A 23276-nucleotide genomic window follows, 5' to 3' on the forward strand; every position below is an offset into this window, starting at 1 on the left:
TTTGTCTTAGAACAAAAGGGGATTGGTAGCTAGCTATTGTTATAAATACATGGTAGAGTACAAAGCCAAAGAACAGGAAGAAATGACCACTTTACCAAGCAGCTTCAAGGAGTAACCATATCCTCCATGGTAAGCATTCTCTTAGGGTGATTGACAGAAGAGTTTCTGACAGGAAGGTTGGGATCCAGTACCAGTCCAGCATGGACACATGCAGATGTGAGATCACTCACAGCCATGTCTACCCTCAGGGGAAATGAGTTGGCCCTCTCTACTCCAATACGATGACACACAAATTCTGGCTGCACTGGGGGTGATGGGACTGGCTTCTCTGAAACTCCTACTTTTTAAAAAATTTTAAAAATTAGAGGCCAGGTGTGGTGGCCCAAACCTGTAATCCCCACACTTTGGGAGGCTGAGGCGGGCAGATCACCACCTATTATTTTTTAAATCCCATGGTAGGATCACATAATAGGGAAAAAGCTGGTGAATTCTGTAAAGGGAAGTGAGTAGAATTGTGTTAGGGTAGGGAAGGAAGCATTTCAGGTAGCCACCTTCTCACTGCCGATAAGAGACCAAGTGCTGAAGGCCAGCAGCAGGCAGTGTCTGAAAACTAGTCTGATATCATCACAGTCTTCGAGGGAAAATATGATTCTATTGGAGTTTTCATGTCAAGAGCAGACTCAAATTTAAGAAGTCCTTAGTCCTTTTCTAGAAGTACAAGTGTTTCTTATACATGAGGGGTCAGATCAGAAAGAAAGCAATTCAACTCTCTTCTTCCCATCCCTCCTTAATACAGAATTTATTCACTTTTCTTGCCAATCTTTCATTTAAAGACGTCTTGTAAGTCTTCTTTAATTCTGTTTCCTCCTCCTTCTCCTGCATAGATCAGATCCTTAACAGGCCTTTCCTTGACTAACATTCATTTTTCTTCCAATTTTTCTTTCTTTCTAATCTTTTTTGGGGGGCGGGGGAGAGCCTTGCTCTGTCACCCAGGCTGGAGTTCAGGAGTGCATTCTCGGCTCACTGAAACCTCTGCCTCCCAGGTTCAAGCGATTCTCCTGCCTCAGCCTCCTGAGTAGCTGGGACTATAGGCATAGGCCACCATGCCTGGCTAATTTTTGTATTTTTAATAGAGACAGGGTTTCTCCATTTTGGCCAGGCTGGTCCCAAACTCCTGAGGTCAGGTGATCTACCTGCCTCAGCCTCCCAAAGTGCCGGGATTACAGGCTTGAGCCACCATGCCCAACGTCTTTCTACCTTAAAAAACAATCAAATCTTTCATCAGCTTTAGATAATTAAAGCCAAATAGCAACAAATGTTGATCTTTTTCTGTAGAAACCATGTTAAAAATGGTTACACAAGCATCAAGCATCTCCACCCCAATCATACACCTCGTCCTTGAGAACTGGTGATGCTGTGTTTCAGTTTGGTCCAGTTCTCCCTGGTGACCCTTTCCTCCCTTTATTAGTTCCACAGCACTGCAGGCAAAGGAGAAAAAGGGATGGGTGGGCCCAGGAGGGACTGTCCTGGGAGTCAGGCTGATACTTTTGACTTTTATATAAGTAGAAAAAGTATTCATGATCTTCCCTCTGCAAACTCTCCCTTCAGCTTTAAACTTGGAACTTTCTAGCTTAGCCATGTATTTTATGCCTTTAAAGGGTTTGTACTTTTCTCCATATATATCCAGACGACCCTAAGTCCAAAAATAGCCAGCTGCTGGATCTTAACTGAAAGTTAATTTTATCATATTAGAGGAAGATATCAGGAAGGTTTTTTTGTTTTGTTTTGTTTGTTTGTTTTTTGTTTTATAGTAATAGGTAAAAAATTAAAGTGTATAGAAGGAAATAATGGTTTCACAGAACCATGGTTTTGGTTTGGAATCTTCAATGTGAAGACTCATCATCCTCCTCAAACTTGGTAGCTTGTAGGGATTTGTTTTTCCTATATCCAAAAACAGCATCTCTGTGACTGGGCCAAATGCGTGCATAACCTGTGGTGGAGTCAGGCTCATGTTTAGGACCTCTTTGAGCATCTGGCTGGTGACTGTCACTCCCTCTATAGTCTTCCCCATTGCCTGCTTGGGTCCCACCATTATCTCAAAGCATACAAGTGAACTACTATCTCAGAAACTGATAGCATGTTTGACATATGCTGGGACTGAAACCAGATTCTGTGTACTGATAAGAGAGCAGGTGGAAATTTCTATCAGGAAATGAAGGAAATGGATAGGAATGAAGGAAAGGATATGCTCAGATTCCCAGTGCTTGAAACAAACACAAGGATGGAAGCTGACATCATCCAACCACCTGGGGTTCATCAAGGGAAGTGTAAGGTCTGGCATTCCAATCAGCTTGATACAGCATCAATCACCCCCTGAATTTCAGCAGCAATTGTAGAACCTGCCGTATCAATAATGGCATCAGTCTCTTCAATCACATCAAAATGGGCCTCATTGTTGGTGTATTTCACCCCAGTACATCGCTAAGGCACCACTGACAATTATCCAGTGGGAAATTGGTCACCCACTTGGTGCTTCCTGTGATGGTGTTGAAAACCGTTTGAAGGATAGTGGCAGGCTTTATCCATTCTTTGAGGATATTTGACTTGGTAGCCAACAAGTCAGTTTGGAAACCCAATGCCAAGCATCTCTTTTAATGCCTCGTAAGCCACAATCACATTGACCTTGATCACTAATTCTGAACAGACCCCAAAATAATTCTGAAATGTGTCCATTACTCAGTGAAGAAACTCAGTGACAAATAGGGGAGAGACCTCTGTCTGGATTACAATCACAAAAAAGATCATGTGGTGGTAAACACTTAAGAGACAGTGGTGGCTGGACACGGTGGCTCACACCTGTAATCCCAGCACTTTGGGAGACCGAGGTGGGCAGATCACAAGGTCAAGACCATCCTGGCCAACATGGTGAAACCCCATCGCTACTAAAAATGCAAAAATTAACTGGGCGTGGTGAACTGTAATCCCAGCTATTTGGGAGGTTAAGGCAGGAGAATCGCTTGAACCTGGAAGGTGGAGGTTGCAGTGAGCCGAGATTGTGCCACTGCACTCCAGCCTGATGACAGAGCAAGACTCCATCTCAAAATAACAAAACAAAACAAAACATGACAGACAGTGGTGAGTGGCAGGGATAACTGGAGGCACATTTTCTGTCTCAGTAGCTTGCTCTTGCATCTCAAAAAAGTAATCAAAAACTATACAGTGGAGCACACTTTTCCAGTGTTTCTCCAGGAAAATATCCCCAGTGGAGTTGATCAAGAAAAGTCTATAAATCATGATAGTCAAGTGAGAGAGAAAAGTGATTGTCAAGTGAGAGAGGAAAGCCTTTTAGAGTATGAAAGCTTCAGGACTCTGCACATTTTCAACCCCATCTTCCAAGACCAGATTCATTCTTCCTTTACTGCATGGGCCTGAAGTATCCCTCCCTTGAATACTTGGTCTCACTCCTCGGGGTGCCGGATGCTCACTCTGCCTTATGAACAAGTCCTGCCCTGCTCTGCTTTACATATTTTTAACTGATTTTATATTTGAAGTTTGAAATTACCAATCCCGCAAATTCTAGATTTTTTTTATTGTTTTCTTTATACATATATATACACAGTGTTATATTTAATTTATACAGTATCCTTGGTTGTTCTTAGATTGTCATTCCTAAGGAAGCAAAGGCAAGAACGAATGTGACTCTTCCCTCCCCTCTTTTCCCCTAAAAAACTCTGAAAGTTAGAAATGTGGCATTTTTTAAAGGAAAAGTGTAACAGCAAGATTCAAAAAAGGATCATGCTTACCTCTTCTTTCTCTATGGGAAGCTCTCCCCAGAGGTAGAGATTTAAACTCGGAGGAATTGAGCAATCCTTGAGAAACTTTACTTTTTAAAAACTTTACTTCATAGAAAATTAATTCAAGTAAAAGGATCCAAAAAAGGAAAACTTCTCTTTGAAAACATTCTAGAACTGGTGATCAGACTTCCAGTTTCACCCTATCACGTCACTACATTAGACACTTTGGAACAAACCATCAAAAGGCACAGTTGGTTCCAAAAGGCTAGTCTTATTTTTAGAAGTTCAGTAAATATTTAGAAATTACTTCAACAGTGACTTTTAGTTCTATATGTAGCTGGTTTGTGAAAATAATTTTATAATGGAATAAGGTTAGGCAGATAATGTCAAATACTTGGGTCTTGTGTATGTACACCCAAACACACATGAACATGCGTGCACATGCACACACACACTCACTCACTCACCCTTGTGGACCTTTTTCTGTGTTCTTGGAGCCATATTTAGCTTTCCTTCCATTCTAGATTCCCTTTGTTTTTTTAAACAGAAACTTGGACTTTGTAAATGATGCTGAACTATGCATATACCTATATAGGTACTACCAACCTATATAGAAAGCGTGCTGTTCTTTGATTTTGGATCAGTGGTCCAGATTTCAAGAGCCACCCTAAGAGAGAAGTATTTGGTACTAGTACCCAGGACCTCTTTGTGTCTGATTTGTTTCTCCTTTTTGAATTTCTAGAATAAATACTCGGGGAGATGTAAAAAAACACCCATTTATAAATTTTAAGGCAACATGACTGAAACTAGAGAACAGAGGACCTATTGCTTTTGTTTATCTGCAGAAGTTCGGTTCTGTATTAGTGCCCAGTATCATTCTGTTTTTTTTCCCATTGCCTACAGTGGTCCTCCAAACCAAACTAACCTCTGAAGGCTTGGCTAACAAGGCATGTTGTGAAAGAATACAATTGAGAAAGATCTTTTGTGCCCCAGCAGAGTAAAATGGTTGTCTGAGATAAATCACTCCTGGGATTCGGCAATCCCTTTCCCTTGCTTTAAGGACAAAGAAAGATTTTAATGTTGAGATGCCAAGAGGATTATCAGAACTCGGGAGTGACAAGTAGCTGTTGAGTATTGATATCTTTTGGGAAGGAAAATATGAGGTGTGGGAGGCAGTGGAAGTGAGGGGATGATGGATGGATTGGGTATTTTTTTTGGCACTGTAAATGTTCTCTTGGACTATCATTGTGAGCTCCCTGTTGAATAAAGAATGGCATTGAGGGTGGTTTTCCTCATTGTTTGTTTCACTTCATTTAGGTTTTGGATTTGAATCAGGATGTGTTGTTTAAGAATTTCTTTGAGTCTGTTTCCCTTAATGCTCTTTTCTTTTGAGTCCTCTAGGGGGAAAAAAGGTAAATAATCTAATTGTAATTGTTAGGTTACTTTGAGTCAAGAATTAAAATTCCTGGGGCTCTTTACCAATTTATACTGCATTTCTAACTCTGAATTTAAATTTCATACCTTTTTATTATAGTCTTTCTCAAGGCCCCATTTACCATACTACTTGCTTTCAGATATTTGTAAAATGCAAACCTGAGAATGCAGCTGTCATGACTACCCTTAAATTAAAGTTTAAATCAAATTACGTAGCATGAGTAAAAGCCCTCTCCGCCTCAACATATCTCCTGGATTCCAGGACTCTAGCCAACTGAGCTGCCTGGAGTTCAGTGCTTTCTGTGTATACTTACTGGCTGTGCTTTCAGACAAGCGGTGTCCTCTGCTTAAAGCGGCATCTCCTCCCTCCTTCCTCCACAGCCCCTGCCAACTCTCTTTCCTTAATTAACTCCTTAAAAATTTAGTTCAAGGGGCACATCTTCCCTGGTGGCTCCTGCCTCTACAACCTCAGTCAGTTAGGTGCTTTCTTCTGTGAACCTGTTGTTCCCAGGGCTTCCCTCTGTAAAGGCAATTAATAGTCTGAATTGTATTTGTATGGTTTATTTTCTCTTTGCCCCATGCAAAAATAGAGACTAAGCCTTTTATTTATGTCCCTAACACCTGTGCAGAGCACATTATAGTTACCCAAATTTATGTTGAGTAGATGAATTAATAGACAGATAAATGGATGAACAAATGGTACACAGTTTCTGTTTTGTTTTGTTGATTTCTTGATATTTGTGGTGAGATTATTTCTTCCATTTACAATCACAATGCCATTTAGAATTCATCCAACAAACATTTATCCAGCATTTACTGTGGTGCACATGTTTTTTAAGAGAAAGGAATGTAGTAAGATTCTTGGTGGAACAAGTTCAGTCACATGGCTGAGCCCTTTATAGTTTGCTAAGAGACTAGAAATTCATTCACTAGGCAATTTTGATTAAAGCACTGAGTATGTACCTCACACTGGCCAGTCTCTTAGGATACTTCCGTATATGAAACAAAGACTCCTGCCCTGTAGAATCCACCTTTTGCATACATTCTAACAAGGAGGGGCAATACTAAACATAAAAAATAAGCAAATTACTATGTATATATACACATGTAAATATGTATGTGTGTGTGTGTATGTGTGTGTGTACACATGTAAGGAACAGCAAGGAACTCAGGATGGCTGAAGCAGAGTCATTGAAGGGAAAAATGGAGTTAGAGAGAGGGGCAGTGGTGAGGATTATTGCAAACACAGGTGGCATAGTATTGTATGAAGGACATTGGCTGTATGAGTGAGATGAGAGCCATTGCAGAGTTTTGAGCATAGGAGTGATGTGAACTGTCTCAGATTTTAAAAGGAACACTCCTGCTGTGTTGAGAATAGACCCTGAGGGCATGGTAGAAGCAGGAGACCAATTACTAGGCTATCCAGCAATCCAGGTAAGAGATGATGACAGCTGGGATGAGGGTGGTAGCAGAAGAGGTGGAAGAAGTGGCTAAATTCTAGATATATTTTGAAGATAGAACCAACAAATTTTGCTAGTAGGTTTAAGGTGGGCACGAGAGTGGAAGTTAAGGATAACTGAAAGCTTTGGGGCCTGAACAACAGGAAGGATTGAAGTTGCCATCAACTGAAATATGGAAATCTGTGGGTGGAGTAGAATTTTTTTTTGTGGGGTGGGGGGGTGGGATTGGGGCTGTGGAGGTGAGTGGCATTAGCTGCTAAGTTTTGCATGTGTTAAATATACAGTCTTTTTTTTTTTTTAAAGATGGGATTTCACCATGATGGCCAGGCTGGTCTTGAACTTCTGAGCTCAGGTGATCCACCCACCTTGGCCTCCGAAAGTACTAGGATTACAGGTGTGACGTTCAAGTGGAGGCATCAAGTAACCAGTTAGACACCTGAGTCAAGTTCAGGAAAGAGGGCTGGACTGAAATACACAATTGCAAGTTATCTGCCTGTGGATGGTGAAGTCAGGAGAGTAGATGAGATTACTAAGGGGAAAGTGTCAGTTAAGAAGAGACTAAGAACTGAACCTTGAAGCATTCTATAACATTGAAAGATCAGAAAGAAAAAAAAAAACCCAAACTGGAGCAATCAGAGAGGTAGGAAAACCAAGAGAGCACAGCACTTTAGAAACTATGTGAAGAAAACATATGAGAGAAGATGGAGTGATGCTGTGTCAGGTTCAGCTGATCTGACAAATAAAATAAAGTGAAATCACTGAGCACTGCATGTAGTGGCAAAGAGGTTACAAGTCACCTGCATGAGAGCCATTGTGGTGGAATGGTGCACTTAGAGCCTGACTCAAATGGAGTTAAGGCAGAGTACAGTGAACACAATTGGAGACAGCCAGATGGCTAAAGAAGGATGTGGGTTCTTCTAGATTCTTGAGGTTAAAAAGGAACTGAAGCGAAAGGTCATCTCCCTCCCCTTTTATTGGTAAATTGGTATTAAGTTTTTCACAAGAAATACTCCTTTACATCTATATGATTATAGCTTGGGGGAACAATCAAAAGAATAAAAGACAATTTCTTTTCTTTCTTTTTTTGGCATTATTATGAGAGGGAACAATTTTATAAGTAAATGTTTTTACTCTAAACATGAGTAAACTGTTAAAGCTAGTGGCTTACTGATTTACCTCCTTCATGGATTTGTCTGATTCATCTTATTCCCTTGTCATCTGTTTCTCTTGATGGCTTTTTTCCACTTATAAATTGAAATTTAGTTCCACACCCATGACACAATTATTTCTGTAACTTTGGCCCAGTTTCCTAACCCAGAGATATTTCTCTCTTCAGTGAGTTCTGTAAATTAAAGAAAAAAAAAAATAGTTCCTTGTCCTCTTAGGTTTTATTTAGGAGCAGATTCTTTTCCTTATTCCTTGGCAAAATTGTTGCTGAATAGTGTGAGAGGAGAGGACTAGTAATGATAGGAAAGAAACAACATTTTCCTCACTTTGAATCACTAAGATTTCATTCTAATCATGGAATATTGTCAGGTTCTTTCTTGTGGGTTGGGAAGTCTGTCTGGATCCTTTACAGAAGAGGACTGAGGTATATCCAAGCCATATTTGTAATCAGCAGTGAAAAATACCTTCTCTTGGAACTACTTATCTCTCCTGATAATGCATTTCTGTCTTTGAAGACATCAATCAAGTACCGCGCACTCCATGGAATGTCCTCTGATTCTTCTGGCTCTAGGTAGTATTGGCTTTCCTCTGAATCGATATAGTACCCTATGCCTGTACCCGTAACTTTGTGTGTGTGTGTGTGTGTGTGTGTGTGTGTGTGTGTGTGTGTGTGTGAATGGTTAAAAGAGCTGAGTCTCTACAGGCTGATAGAACTACATTCCACACCTAACCTTCTCACTTACAAGCTTTCTGATTTTAGGAAAATTGTTAATCTTTGTATCCTTTAGTCTTTTCATCTATTAAATGGGAGTGGTTCTTACCACAAAAAGTAATAAGGATTACAAAGGAATTTTCTATAAAATTGTAAAGTTATTTATTAAGAAAACTGGCAACTTGAATAAATGGAAACCCAAAGAATATATATAATATATGGAATAATCCCCTATCTTTAGGGCAGATTTCCCGAAGGAAAGGAGCAATAGTTTATCTATCTTTACTAATACCAATTCACTGAAAAAGAACTCAGTGAATGTTTATTAATGGTGATAGATAGTGCTTTGGAAAATGTGTGGATTGTTTGCTCACAGAAATCTGTGGCATGTATGTCTTAATGTATTTGCATGTTAGCAGGTGTTGTAGGCTTTAGGAAATCTTCCAGACTAAAACTCTTGCTAGGGAAATGATGTTGCAATTTTGATGGAATATGAAGTCAGTGAGTTTCCTAACATTCATGAAAATTGCTGGGTTTCTCCTATTTCATTCATTTTTTCATAGAAAATTCAGAAATCTGCTTTAATTTTAACATGGTCTATCAACCTTTTCTTTAATTAGGAGAAGAATTTAAATGACATTTACTTTTGAGCAAACTTTCATAAGATATATATTTTAGTCATGTGAAAAAAATATTAGAAAAACAAAATATACTGAAACAAGCAAATTACCCCTTTTTTTTCTTTGTTTTTATTGTACTTTAGGTTCTGGAGTACATGTACAGATGATGCAGGATTGTTGCATAGGTACATACATGGCAAGGTGGCTTGTTTCCTTCATCCCACCATCACCTATATCTGGCATTTCTCCCCATATCCCTCCCCAACCTCCCCACCCGCCACGGTCCCTCCCTTAGCACCCGAACAGACCCCAGTGTGTGATGCTCCCCTCCCTGTGCTCATGTGTTCTCATTGTTTGACACCTGCCTGTGAGTGAGAACATGTGGTATTTGGCTTTCTGTTCTTGTGTCAGTTTACTGAGAATGATGGTTTCCAGATTCATCCCACGTCCCTACAAAGAACATGAACTCATCCTTTTTTTACGGCTGTGTAGTATTCCATGGTGTTTATGTGTCACATTTTCTTTGTCTTTATGGCTGTGTAGTATTCCATGGTGCCTATGTGCCACATTTTCTTTGTCGAGTCTATCATTGAAGGGCATTTGGGTTGGTTCCAGGTCTTTGCTATTGTAAACAGTATTGCAATGAATATATGTATGCATATGTCTTTATGATAGGATGATTTATAATCCTATGGGTATAAACCAAACCATGGGATTGCTGGGTCAAATGGAATTTCTATTTCTAGATCCTTGAGGAATCGCCACAGTTACACAAGGGTTGAACTAATTTATGCTCCCAACTAACAGTGTAAAAGGGTTCCTTTTTCTCCACATCCTCTCCAGCATCTGTTGTCTCCTGATTTTTTAATGATCTCCATTTTAACTGGCGTGAGATGGTATCTCAATGTGATTTTGATTTGCATTTCTCTGATGACCAGTGATGATGAACATTTTTTCATATGTTTGTTGGCCTCGTAAATGTCTTCTTTTGAAAAGTGTCTGTTCATTTCTTTCACCCATTTTTGAATGAGTTTTTTTTTTTCTTGTAAATCTGTTTCAGTTCTTTGTAGATTCTGGATATTAGGCCTTTGTCAGATGGGTAGATTGCAAAATTTTTTTCCCATTCTGTTGGTTGCCAGTTCACTCTAATTATTGTTTCTTTTGCTGTGCAGAAACTCTTAAGTTTAATTACATCCCATTTGTCTATTTTGGCATTTGTTGCCATTGCTTTTGGTGTTTTAGTCATGAAGTCCTTGTCTATGCTTATGTCCTGAATAGCTTTGCCTACGTTTTCTTCTAGGAGTTTTATGGTGTTAGGTTTTATGTTTAAATCTTTCATCTATCTGGAGTTAATTTTAGTGTAGGGTGTAAGGAAGGGGTCCAGTTTCAGCTTTCTGCAGATGGCTAGCCAGTTTTCCTAACATCATTTATTAAACAGGGAAGCCTTTCCCCATTGCATGTTTTTGTCAGGTTTGTCAAAGATCAGATGGTTGTAGATGTGCGGTGTTGCCTCTGAAATCTCTGTCCCTGTTCCATTGGTCTATATCTCTGTTTTGGTACCAGTACCATGCTGTTTTGATTACAGTAGCCTTGTAGTATAGTTTGAAGTCAGGTAGCATGATGCCTCCAGCTTTGTTCTTTTCGCTTAGAATTGCCTTAGATATGCAGGCTTTCTTTTGGTTCCATATGAAGTTTAAGGTGTTTTTTTCCAGTTCTGTCAAGAAGATCAATGGTAGCTTGATGGGGATAGCATTGAATCTATAAATTACTTTGGACAGTATGGCCATTTTCATGATATTGCTTCTTCCTAACCATGATCATGGAATGTTTTTCCATCTGTTTGTGTCCTCTCTTATTTCCTTGAGCAGTGGTTTGTAGTTCTTCAAGAGGTCCTTTGCATCCTTTTTTAGTTGTATTCCTAGGTATTTTATTCTCTTTGTAGCAATTGTGAATGGGAGTTCGCTCATGATTTGGCTCTCTGTTTGTCTGTTATTGGTATATAGGAATGCTTGTGATTTCTGCACATTTTCTGAAGTTGCTTATCAACTTAAGGAGATTTTGGGGTGAGACGATGACGTCTTCTAAATATACAGTCATGTTGTGTGCAAATAGAGACAGTTTGACTTCCTCTTTTCCTAATTGATTACCCTTTATTTCTTTTTCTTGCCTGATTGCTCTGGCTAGAACTTCCAATACTATATTGAATAGTAACGGTGAGAGAGGGCATCCTTGTCTTGTGCCAGATTTCAAAGGGAATGCTTCCAGTTTTTGCCTGTTCAGTATGATATTGGCTGTGGGTTTGTCATAAATAGCTTTTATTTTTTTGAGTTATGTTGTGTCAATACCTAGTTTATTAAGAGTTTTTTAGCATAAAGAGCTGTTGAATTTTGTTGAAGGCTTTCTCTGCATCTATTGAGATGATCATGTTTTTGCCTTTGGCTCTAAATTACACCTTCTAATGGGAGAAGAGATGCAGGTTCATTTTAGAAATTGTAGAAAATTCTGTTAAGCAAAAAGTAGTACACTTTACTAAGATGCCATTGTTCACACTTTATGTATATTGTTCCAGGCTTTTCCTTTGTCTATGTATGCATATGTGATTTTCATACAACAATAGCATCCTACTGTATATTCAGCTCCATAAACTACTTTTATTCCCCATATAATATACAGCAAATACTTTCAATATGCTTCTACATTTTTTGATAGTTGTATGATATTTTGTTCTGTGGATCTACCACAGTTAAACCACTGTTACTCTTTAGGATATTTTCAATTTTTTCCTCAATTACAAACAATGTTCTGGTACATCTAAAGACCACAAACATTTCTTAGACTTGCCAGTATAAAATACCAATTCAACTTTGTCCATTCTTAAAACATTCCTATCTGAGCTGGTTTTGTTATTTATTTGATGGTCATGTTTGGAACTCCTGTGTGTGACTGAAAAAAAAATGTATAGTACTCTTAAAATAATCTGGATTTCAGACTTTTCCCGTGAATCTAAGAGAGCATTTTCCTCATTTGATCTGAACTAGAGAGTTTTTGATAATGTCATCAGGAAATGTTGCTTCAAGGCCGCCTTCTCCTCAACTAGAGCAACCTGTAATTCAGGGCTAGTGAGGTTACCAGGAAGTCAGTCATCCTCACCATTGTGTCATTTGAATGAAAGAAAGCTGGAGCACAGGGAGTGGGAAGATGAGAAAGAAGCCAGAGTTAGATATCTATCCCACTGATTGAAGGTCACCACTGTTTCCATCTTTCATAGCTATAGAAACTTGAGATCCCACATTTTCTAAGTTAGTTATCAAATATTGCCTCCAGTTGCCCAGTGAAACATCTCAGAAATTCTAGTATTTGAACATCAAAACTAGCATGTTTCCGTTTTATGCCTCATAAAATGACAACAAAATCCTTTATGACATGGCTGTCAGTTTTAGGGTTATAAAATATGGCGACCGTATTTATAGATCTTAGGAAAAGGAATAAAAGAGATGACTTAATTATTCATTTTTGCAATAAATGTTTGGAGAATGAAAACTTACTATGTATCTGGCACTGTGCTAGAGCCTGGACTTACAAAGACAAGTGGACAAGTACTTAAGTTGCTATTGGTATGGTAAACACATGTCTACAATGCTTTATAGTTATTTGTTGCTGTGTAAAAGATATATGTTCAAGATGCTACAGGAACCCAAAGTAAGGAAATGCAAAGGTTTTTACGGAGAAAACTCTTTAGCAGGTTGATAAGTGGATAGGCATTCCCTAGGGAGACAAGGGGCACATGATGAGTTTCATTCAATATGTGCAAAGAACAGAGTATATTCTAGGAATTTCTAGCAAACAAGAATTGCAATGTTGATTTAAAACATTTGGAGTAAGTATTGGGTTGAATTTTTTGTTGGTGATGGTTGTAGTGTTTACTAATTGTTTTTATTTTTCTATATTTCTAAGTTTTTAAAAAATCTCCATTGTTTATTCCTTTTTAGGAAATTACTAAACCATGTGACCCTGAAAAATCGGATGAAATGGATATGACTTACTAAGGAGTTTTTGTAATTACTTCTTGTCTCAGTGACATACTTTTTTCCTGCCTTGGATTTAATTGCTTGGAAATTATGGCTATAGATTCACAAAGAGATTGGAAGAAAGAATAGATAAAGAATATATAGTTAAAATTATCTGCTAAATTTTTTATGCTGTTAGTAATTAATACTCCAAAATATGATAAAGATCACTGAGCACATTTTTTGGTTTTGGCATTGGTAAAGCCTTGCGCTGTATGTACATTCCGAGATTTCAAACAAAGTAGATTTATAGTGGAAAGGAACGAGAGGTTTAGACTAAATAGAAATGTTGTAAGAGAGCCATAATGATCTTATTTAAATATTTTCCACATTAAATAGGCATGTAGTACTCTTATGCTACTGCCATTATTTTTTAATAAATGAGTTTACATCCATGATGGTTTTTTTAAATTCTCCATGGAGTTCCACTTGATAGCCAATGTGAATATTTGAAGAAAACAATGTATTGGAGACAAGATATGAATTAAACTTTCTCAAAGTATAATGAATCCTTTATTGATTTTGAGCTTGTTTTATAAGAAAGGAATTTTTGTTTATGTTTTAGAAGCCTAATTAATAGAAGTCTGGAGAGCAATAATTGGGCTGAATTTCTAAGATGGTTGTAAGATTGTTCACTTGGTAAATATTTCTTGAGCACTTACTATGGACCCTATGGACCAGACATTGAACTGAATTAACTTTCTCTCTAGTTCCTAATGGACATGTGAAGCTGCTGGCTTCATGGAGTTTACATTATAGTAAGAGGAAATACACAAAAACAATAAAAGGTAGTTGGTAGTTAGTAAAATCACTGCCAGGCACAAAAAATGTTAGGAAGGAAATAAACAATGGGCTGATAACTTGAACCACAGAGAAGCACTTGCTTTGGGTAGAGTGGCCAGAGAGGATCATCACGGGCAAGGGGGAGGCATGTGCATGCCCTTGAGGAATTGAAAGGAGGCTGGTGAGTGAAAGGAAGAATAGCATCAGATGAGTGTAGAGAGCTAGGCAGGCGGCGGACCACACGAGGTCTCATAGGCCAAGGTCAGAAGTCTGGATTTTATTCCAATGTAATGAGAAGACATTAAAGGATTTTACACAAGGCCTAACCTGAACTGATTTTCTTTTTAAGACCATTCTTTCCCTGTGGAGAATGGAAGCAGGGAGACCAAGTAGGAGGATGTTATATTAGTCTAGGTAAGAGATGTTGGTGACTGGGCTGAGGAATAGCAATAAGGATGGAGAGCAAAAGATGGCTTTAAGAAATCAGCAAGACTTGGGGGAGGGCAAACTAAGGGGAAGGAGAGAGAAATCAAAATTGACTGGTTGTCGATGAAGTTTACTGATGAGTAAACTTGGGAATGAAGTGACATTGAATTAGATGGGTAAGTTCGCAGTGACAGAAATAGAGAACGGTTTGAGTTTTGTTTAGGACCTATCTCTAATATGCTTGTGAGGATTCTAAAGGGAGCTATCAGTTGGACATATAAGTTCAAAGCTAAAGAAATCTGAATGCAGCTAAAATTATATTTGAGATGACCACACCTTCCATCAATATGTTGGCTTTAATTTTAAAAAACATTTGGAGTATAATTGATAATACTGAAACTCTCTGTCTGTAGCATATATCCTCTGTTCATCAGTGACTAATTTTAGGGCACATACCAGTTGTGCAAATGAATGAAGTCCTCTTAGTTCCACTTCTTATCAAAATCCCAGTGGCATTTTTTATAGAAATAGAAAAATAATTAAATTCATATGGAACCACAAAGGAGCCCAAATAGCCCAAGCAATCTTCAGAAAGAACAAAGTTGAAGACATCACACTTCCTAATTTCAAAATATATTACAAGCCACAGTAATCAGAAGAATATGGTACTCTCATAAAAATAGACGTATAGACCAATGAAATAGAATAGAGGACTCAGAAATGAACCCATGCATATACAGTCAATTGATCTTCAACAGGTGTGCTAAGAATACACAATAGGGAAAGATAGTATCTTCAATAAATGGTGTTGGGAAACTGGATATCCATATGTGAAAGAATGAAACTAGACTTTCATACTACACATAAAACCAACTTAAAATGAATTAATGACTTAAAGATAGTACCTGAAACTGTGAAACTCCTAGGAGAAAAGCTAGGGCAAAGTCTTCATGACATTGGTTTTGGCAATGATTTCTTGGATATGACACCAGAATCACAGGCAACAAAAGCAAAAGCAGACAAGTAGGACTAGGACAATTTCAAACTCAAGAGCTTCTGTACAGCAAAGTAAGTGATCAACAGACTGAAAAGGCAACTCATGGAATGGGAGAAAATATTAACAAACTATACATCTGAACGGGGTTAATATTCAAAATATATAGGAAACCCCCACAACCCAGTAGCAAAAGAGAAAACAAGGATGCTGACTGAAAAATAGGCAAAGGACTTAAGTAGATATTTCTCCAAAGAAGACATACATGAGCCTGGCCTTTCCATATCAGGTTCCTTTGAGAAACTGAAAATAGTGATGGTGAAGGAGCTGGTGGAGTTACCTGTGGGCAGCAGATGCCCAGTTTGGGCCAGTGAGTGAGGAGAAGCCTCACACACAGCTTGTGGTATGTGGCTATCATTTCTTCTCTTGCCTGGGCTCTGCAAATGTTGGGGGTAGACCTTTCTTTTGGAAAACTAGTCCTTGAGGCTTGTCCCATGCCTTTCATCCAGCATCTAGACAGGGCCTGCACATACACAGGTGTTTGCTAAATGAATGAATAACCCAGTATTCTTTGGTTTCTGTGGCCTGGGGAAACATGGGTATCTTGAACTGCCTTGGGTTCTACAGACCTCACCATTTCCCTTTTACTGATGTAACAAGGCCCTGAAGACCCATCCCAGTCAATCACCCATGGAGAGAGTCTACGTCAAAAGGATGTTGGGCCTTTATGTGTGGTTCTACAGTTTGTGCAGCACACAAAGCTGCTCCACTGAAGGGCAGATAGAGGCTGATTTCCAGCCTCTTCTCAGCTGCCATGCTCTGTATCTGCTGTGGAAGAGGGGCCTTTTTCTTTGCAGGGTTAAATCTGTCCACAGGTGGTATCTTTTTCTCATTTTACTGCAAGGGCATAGGCTTTTGCTAAGTCAGAAAGGGTGCTTCTTGTCATTTAAAAAAAGGTGTCCTAGGCTTCCCAACGTCATGTGAGGGTAGGATATTTGGGTACCCTTGCTCCAAATTCTCCATGACTGTGAAGTTCGTGAGAAACTTGAGCTGTAAGCACTCCAAGTGTCCGAAGACTTTGAGCAGTTGTCTCCCTGTGCTTGCCTCTCTTCTCCTCTCATACAGAAACCCCAGATAAGAAAAGTGTTGATCCAGGTTGCAGGGTTCCATGCCCATTCCCAGGGCTCTCGGGCCTCTCTAAGTCAGCACCTGCTGCTACCACACAGGTGGATTGGGCCATAGATATTTTAACCCATTGCTCCGTTTCCAGAGCCTCTGCCTTCCTTCTGATAAGGCAAATTGAAATTGCGTGTGTGAGAGGGGATGGAGAAAGTGCTTTGCTTGAGCCAGGACATAGTCCTTTATATTCTGCTGAAAAATCTCAGAGGAGGGCTATCCAGGGGAAAATAACAAGCCTGGGCATGAAAGAACTTAGAATTCCAGGGGGACTTAGTGATATTAACACTAGGGAAAGGGCACTTTTTTTTTTCTATTGGATTGCTAATAATCACAACAATGTTAGATACGTCTTGGATTCCTTTCCATTGGGCTGAATTTAAGAATTATAGGTTTATGCTGTTCCTTGATCCTGAGAAAAGAGGGCATGTGTAATACTAAGACATCCACACAGTGGTGGGCGTTGAGGCAGCCTCCCAGGTGGGAGAGATTTGAAATATATTCCAAGACAAAAGATTTGGAATTGTTTTTTCCTGCTTTCAAAACCATTGACAGGAATTGACAGAGTTTAATAATAAGATTACAGAGTTACTCCTGTGAATATAATATACCACTTGAAAGAAGTACATTCGGTCAGACTGGACTGAATCTCATCAAACAGATAAGGAAAGTCCAGAGTTAATTTTTCAATTAGGGACAAGGTTGCTTTGAAATTTCAGTGCTGTAGATACACCTGAAAAGAATATACCAAACTCAGACACGTCTGAGTATGGTTTGAAGCCAAAGAAGAGCATGCTCCAAACTAAGCCCAATCTCACGTTAAGAAGCCTTCGTCATTTAGAGAGACCACCACACAGGCTGTCCGTACTTTGTTTTTTGACTGATGTTAGGTTGAATTCTGATGGAATGAATGATGGGGGTTTGCCCCAGCATATTAACAGCCCACTTCAGCCCTTGAGCCAGTCTGGAAACAGGTGATAGGGAGTGAAGTCAGTGTGTAACCGTCACAGAAAACAGATTAGAGAAGGTACCTCACCAGATAAATGATGGGCATCTCTGGGTGAGTAGATTGATGGCCCCTTTTATTTTCTTTGTGATTTTTCTGTCTTTTTCTAATATTTCTAAAATAGATATGAGTTATTTATAATGATTTTTAAAGTTATTCCAAAAGAGAATCTATTTAAAGAAACTGAAACTTTGTGAAATGAATCTGGAACGGAAAAAACAAAACAAAACAAAAAAAAAACGCTTATGGAAGTGTTCGAAATACTAAATTGGCAGCCATCTTTAGTTTTTCTTTTCAATTTGATGCTTGAACATGCATTGATTATCCAATGCTAAAGGGAGGAAGGAAGAAAACATTTATGGAGCATCTTCTTAATGTGTAAGGACTAAAAATGAGACATCCTTTCTGAACTCAAGGTAGCTTATGTAAGAATAACAGAAATACTCATATATGGATTAAACTTTCCATTTTTTAGTCTGTTCATGTGCCAGGCACTGTGATGGATAGAAAATGAATGGATGGATGGATGGATGGATAGATAGATAGATAGAGGATATTGCCTTCAAGGGGCTGATAGTATAGTAGAAAGGGAAGAAATTTAAACTGAACATTACAATATAGTCAGCAAGTGTCACAATAGAGGTTGTCCCAGAGCAAGCAAGCACAGAGAACAGACACTGACCTTTGTCTTGGGAGGGGTAGGAGAGGATTTATAAGAAAAAGTCATGCCTGCGCTGCATCTTGGAGGACAAAGAGCACTTAGCCTGAGAGTGAAGAGGATGTGGCATGCCAGGCATTGAAGTGTGTACAAAGGTAAGATGCAGAGAGAACCATGCAGTCTGAGAGCTGACAGTCATCCCATTTGGCTGCAACTGCGTTGGGGGTGGGCTCTGAGGAGAGATGACTCATGAGAGGTCATATGCTGTGCTAAGAACTCTGAGGTCTGCCCTGAAGCAGTGGAAAGCCCTTGCAGGATTTTAAAGTAGGAGAGTGACTAGACAGATTTGCATATAGAAAAGTCCTTATAGCAATGTTGTTCCCCAAAAAGGCAGACTAATTAGGAGTCTAGGACAGCAATTTGTGTTAGAAATGGTGAAATCTCAATGAAGTTTGTATAAGGAAAAATGCAGAGAAAGACTCAGAGTCAAGGAACATCAAGAAGATTGATTGGAAACAGCTTAATTGATGGTTTGTGGGGATAGTATATTGAGGAGGAATTGGGATGGCCCCTTGATTTCTGGCTTGGACAACTGGATGCTAATGATGGCATTCTTTGAGCAAGATGGGATATGATAAACTGCATTTGAAGCATTTTAAATTTATAGTGCCTGCGAGATACTGTAGAAACCCGAAAAGCAGCTGGGAATATAAATCTTGAGCTCAGGAAAGCAGTCTGGGCTCAAAGAGTATTTGGGAGTCATTGCAAGTAGGTTGCAGTTAAAGTCATTGATGATGGAAGAGATTATTCAGAAGCAGTGAGAAGAAAAGAATTCAGAAGACCATGAGGAACAGGAACATTTAAGAGACAGTCAAGAAAGGAGGAAGCCTGACAGAGAGCCCAAGAAAAAGTGTTTAGATAGGTGGAGGAGAGCCAGGCATACCAGGAAGGGAAAACCAGGCATATATGGAGGTCCTGCTCATGTCATCTCCCAAGTCCATCATCCGTGGGAGAAAGGTCAAAGAGCAAATGCCAAGTGGTAGAAATCCCCATGCCAACGGAGTTTGCCTCTAACAAGTCTCTCTGGATGTAAATGTCTGTCAACACCTCACTGCTAGAATGTCTGGGAATACAAGTTCCTTATTTGTTTAACTGGGCACATTGCCTTCCTAAATACAACTAGGATCCTGTTAATAAAGCACATATGGGAAAGGGATTTGGGGTCTTTGGGGTAGGCAAATGGCAGCGTTGGCCACGTCAGGTAGCCAAGGGAAGAGGGATAGTCAGTGAAGGGGGACTGGCGATTCATCAGTTCAGCACAGATTTGAGAGCCTGCTGTGTGCAGGGTGCTCAGTGTCAGTGCCTCAGAGAAGTCAAAGAAGGTCATGAATGAAATGACTGCTTGGGTGAAGCAACGAGGAGTCCACTTGTGAACTTGAGGTGGTTGTCCGGCAAGCTGGATTGCTGTGCCTCCATGAGTGTATGGAGGGGCAGGGGTAAAGATGGAGAATGGATAATAATGGTCTTTTGAGGAGTTTGACTTTGAGCATAAAGGGAGTGGGATGATGCTGCAGCCAGGAGGGAACAGCAGGGCGAAGAAGAGGTTTCAGAAGATAGAAGGAAAGGTCTCAGGAAGGAGTTCACATGCTCATATTCTTAGAGTGAAGAGCCACGTGAGAGGAAGTAGTTGATTCAGGAAAAATAATATCTGATAGAGCTCCAGACAGGTATGTGTTGTGGGGAGTGGAGAACATACCTTAGCTGTGCATCAGAGAGGGACAAGGATGGGTATGGATGCTCATAGTTCACAGGTGGGAAGGCAGGAAATGAAGGGCCCACCATTCCTCCGGAAGGCAGGGGGCAGGATGCAGAGATTGCCAGGCAGTGGACTTAAGGAAATGAGTGAAGTCATCAAATAAGCAGTATTTGCAGAGAGGTTAAGAGCCACTTTGGAACTGGACTGTCTGTACATTCCCATCCTGGCTCCAGCTGTATGACTTTGGGCAAGTTATTTATATATTTTATTCTTTTAGTTTCCACTTTTTGTTTTTTGTTTTGAGAGACAGTGTGTCTCACTCTGTCATCCAGGATGGAGTGCAGTGGCATGACCATAGCTGACTGCCTTGAACTCCTGAGTTCAAGTGATCCTCCAGCCTTGGCCTCCCAAAGCACTGGAACTACAGATGTGCACCACTTCACCCAGCTTGAGGCAAGTTATTTATCCTCTCTGTTGCCTTTGTTTTCCTCTGCAACCAAACAATGAGGATAATAACAGAAGCCTGTTTCTTGGAGTTGTTGGAAGAATTAAATGAGTTAATTCATGTAGTACTTGTCTGAGTGCCTGGCACAAAGGAGTGCTTCATATGCATTGCTATGGTAATTATTATTGATAGGTCTGAGAGCATATGCAGTCCAGGGTCATCTAAACACCTGACTATTCCAGAATATAAGTATATTGACCAAGGGCTGTGAGGGCACAGCAGAGGAAGCACTGCATTCTTCCAGGAAGTCCTTAGGGCAAAGCATTTGAGATTGGCACAGCCCTGGAGAGGCTAGTTCAAGTAGAACAAACAGTGTTGGTTCAGGCAAGAGGCTGTCAGAGCACCTGCCACATTTGCAGAGGCGGGGAGCCCTCTAGGACTTGAGAGGGTGCACGTGGGGCACAGAGGGCCCTGTGTGCAAAGGCTCCTTCACCGCTAGGGCAGGAAGAATGGTGGAGGAGTGTCCAGAGCAGAAGGTGAGCACCAGTTTCTTCTGTAGCCACGGGAAGGTTGGGAGCAGGGCAGTAAGGGTCCACTCTGTCTTGTGGTGCTCCTTCTAGTGAGAGTAGCAAAAAATAGTCATCACAATGCTGAATGTAGGGAGTGCGTACGGTGTGCCAGGAACATTGCAGTGCTGTAAATCCTGGACAGTACTAACGACTGCCTTGTGAGAGAGGTACTGTTAGTTTTCTATTTCTCAGATGAGGAAACTGAGGCACACAGAGGTTAAGCCACTTGAGGATGCCATACAGCTGGAGTGAGGCAGAGTCAATAGTGAAGCTAGTCATGGTTGTGACACCAGAGCCCCTTCCTGTGACCATCAAGCTGTTATCACCTGTCACAATAGGTTGTGGCTCCCCAGAGGGGGTAGTGATAAGTGAAGATTGGAGTGATGGCCTCAGCTAGGCTTATAGCAGCTTACTGATATTTTCCGTCTTAGTCAAGGAGAGTTTGACTTTGACAACTGGAAATTCCTGCAAAGAACTCAAGTGAATGCTGAATGGATTGTGAAGATACATGGGCCCTTCCAGAACCCAGTTGCTAGCTAGGCAGTATGGCTAGACATCACACAGCTGGGAAGTCATCAGGCTATAACAGTACCTCGGTCTGTCTGGAAACACAGGGCCTTCTCTATGCATCTTTCTACAGTTTAATTAAATTGCAGCTTGCCTAGTTTCACTCTCCCATGACCTTGGCTAGCCCTGGCCCTACCTGACCTGAAAAGTCCAGGGCCAAAACCACTTGACTCACTCAGCCCCTGTGTTGTAGATAAAGTTCTTGCTGTGGATAATCTGCTGGTTTAGCCTGGTTCAAGTGTCCCTCCTTGGTTCCTTTTGCAGCTGGGTTAAAGGTGGCACAGGTTACCACCAGGCAGGAAGAAAGCTGCTCTGAGAAATCCATGATATTCAGTAGTTAGTGAAGCTTGCACACCTCATCATCTTGACTTAACCCCTAATCCTGCACTCGTCAGTCCTTGGCTTTGCTCAGGTTCTGGCAATGTTTTTGTTGTAGACATCATGTGGGCTCCTTCCTTTCAGCCTGTAGCTCTGCCTTGGTCTTTCAGGTCTTCCTCCTCATGAGTATTACAGCAGGCTCTAGATTCACCCTTCAAATATGTTCTTCCCTTCCCATTTTATCTTGCCTTCTTTTAAGCAGTATTATTTTTATAATATTTATTGGCCTCCACAAAAGCCTTCAGCAGATGTTCCTTGATTTGTCTTATTTGTGACTGTCTCCCAAGGCCATCTAGCCTGCCACTAATCACCTTCTTCCCCTTGAATTCCCATCATATTAGCACAGGATAATTTTCTCTCACCAGACACGCCACAGCCCTTTCTTTCTATGGGTCTGCTCTTCCCTACTGCTCTGACATCTCACGCATTACTTAAGAATGCTGACTGTAGAACCTGACTCCAGAACAACCACTGTCACCTCCCTCTCCCCAGAACTCCTTTCAGTTTTGATTCTCCAGGGAAATTGTTGGTTCGTTGAAAGCAGCTGCCTGCCCAGTATGTCTTACGCACATCTCAAACACTTGGAAAATTTAATATTCAGTGATTAATGGCTGATTTATGATCTCTTTTGCCCTCGGTATTTTTTTTTTTTTTGCTTTTTAATTTTTTTATTACATTTTAAAGAACATTCCATATAAGCTCTCTGACTGTGATGATTGAATACTTGTTAGAGGCAAAGCCAAGTAAAAGCATTAACTCAATCCTGTCAGACTTTCTCATTATTACATGTACTTGAGTTTTGGCTTCTCTTTTGTGTGCCTTGAGAATAGGGACCATCTCATTCATCTTGTGTACCTCAAAGTACCTCGGATAAAGACATCCTGGAATACATGTTTGAGTAAATGAATACCCTTCTCATGGAGAATAAATCATACTTGGTCATTTCATGACTGTTTCTATCTAGGCATTTACATGTGTGCCTGGTTTGAAACCACTTTCATTACTTGTTACAATTAAGGCTACTCACCCAAACTACAGAGAAGCTTTTTAAAAATTTGTGATTGGACAACATTGTTCTCCTGTTCGGTCCTTTCCTGCCCATAACAGCGTTGGCCATCCCCTCCAATGACCGCATTTCCTTTATGTTCCTTCCTACTTCCCTGCTATGGCCTTTCAGACTTCCCCACAGGCACAGAGCCCCCAGACACCTGGTTCAGAGGAAGTTCTTTTTTTTTTTTTTTGAGATGGAACCTCTCTTTGTCAC

General features: G+C 40.2%; 1 protein-coding gene and 1 pseudogene across 3 annotated transcripts in view; one reads left to right on the forward strand and one right to left on the reverse strand.

Moving 5' to 3' along the window:
• The window catches only part of PIP5K1B (phosphatidylinositol-4-phosphate 5-kinase type 1 beta), a 334673-nt gene that overhangs the window by 85602 nt on the left and 225795 nt on the right, over positions 1–23276 (forward strand). The window lies entirely within an intron of this gene.
• On the reverse strand, positions 763–3294 carry LOC108314507 (annotated as a pseudogene).

The sequence above is a fragment of the Cebus imitator genome, unplaced genomic scaffold (genome assembly GCF_001604975.1).
Source record: "Cebus imitator isolate Cc_AM_T3 unplaced genomic scaffold, Cebus_imitator-1.0 Scaffold155, whole genome shotgun sequence".
In the NCBI taxonomy this organism is placed as follows: Eukaryota; Metazoa; Chordata; class Mammalia; order Primates; family Cebidae; genus Cebus; species Cebus imitator.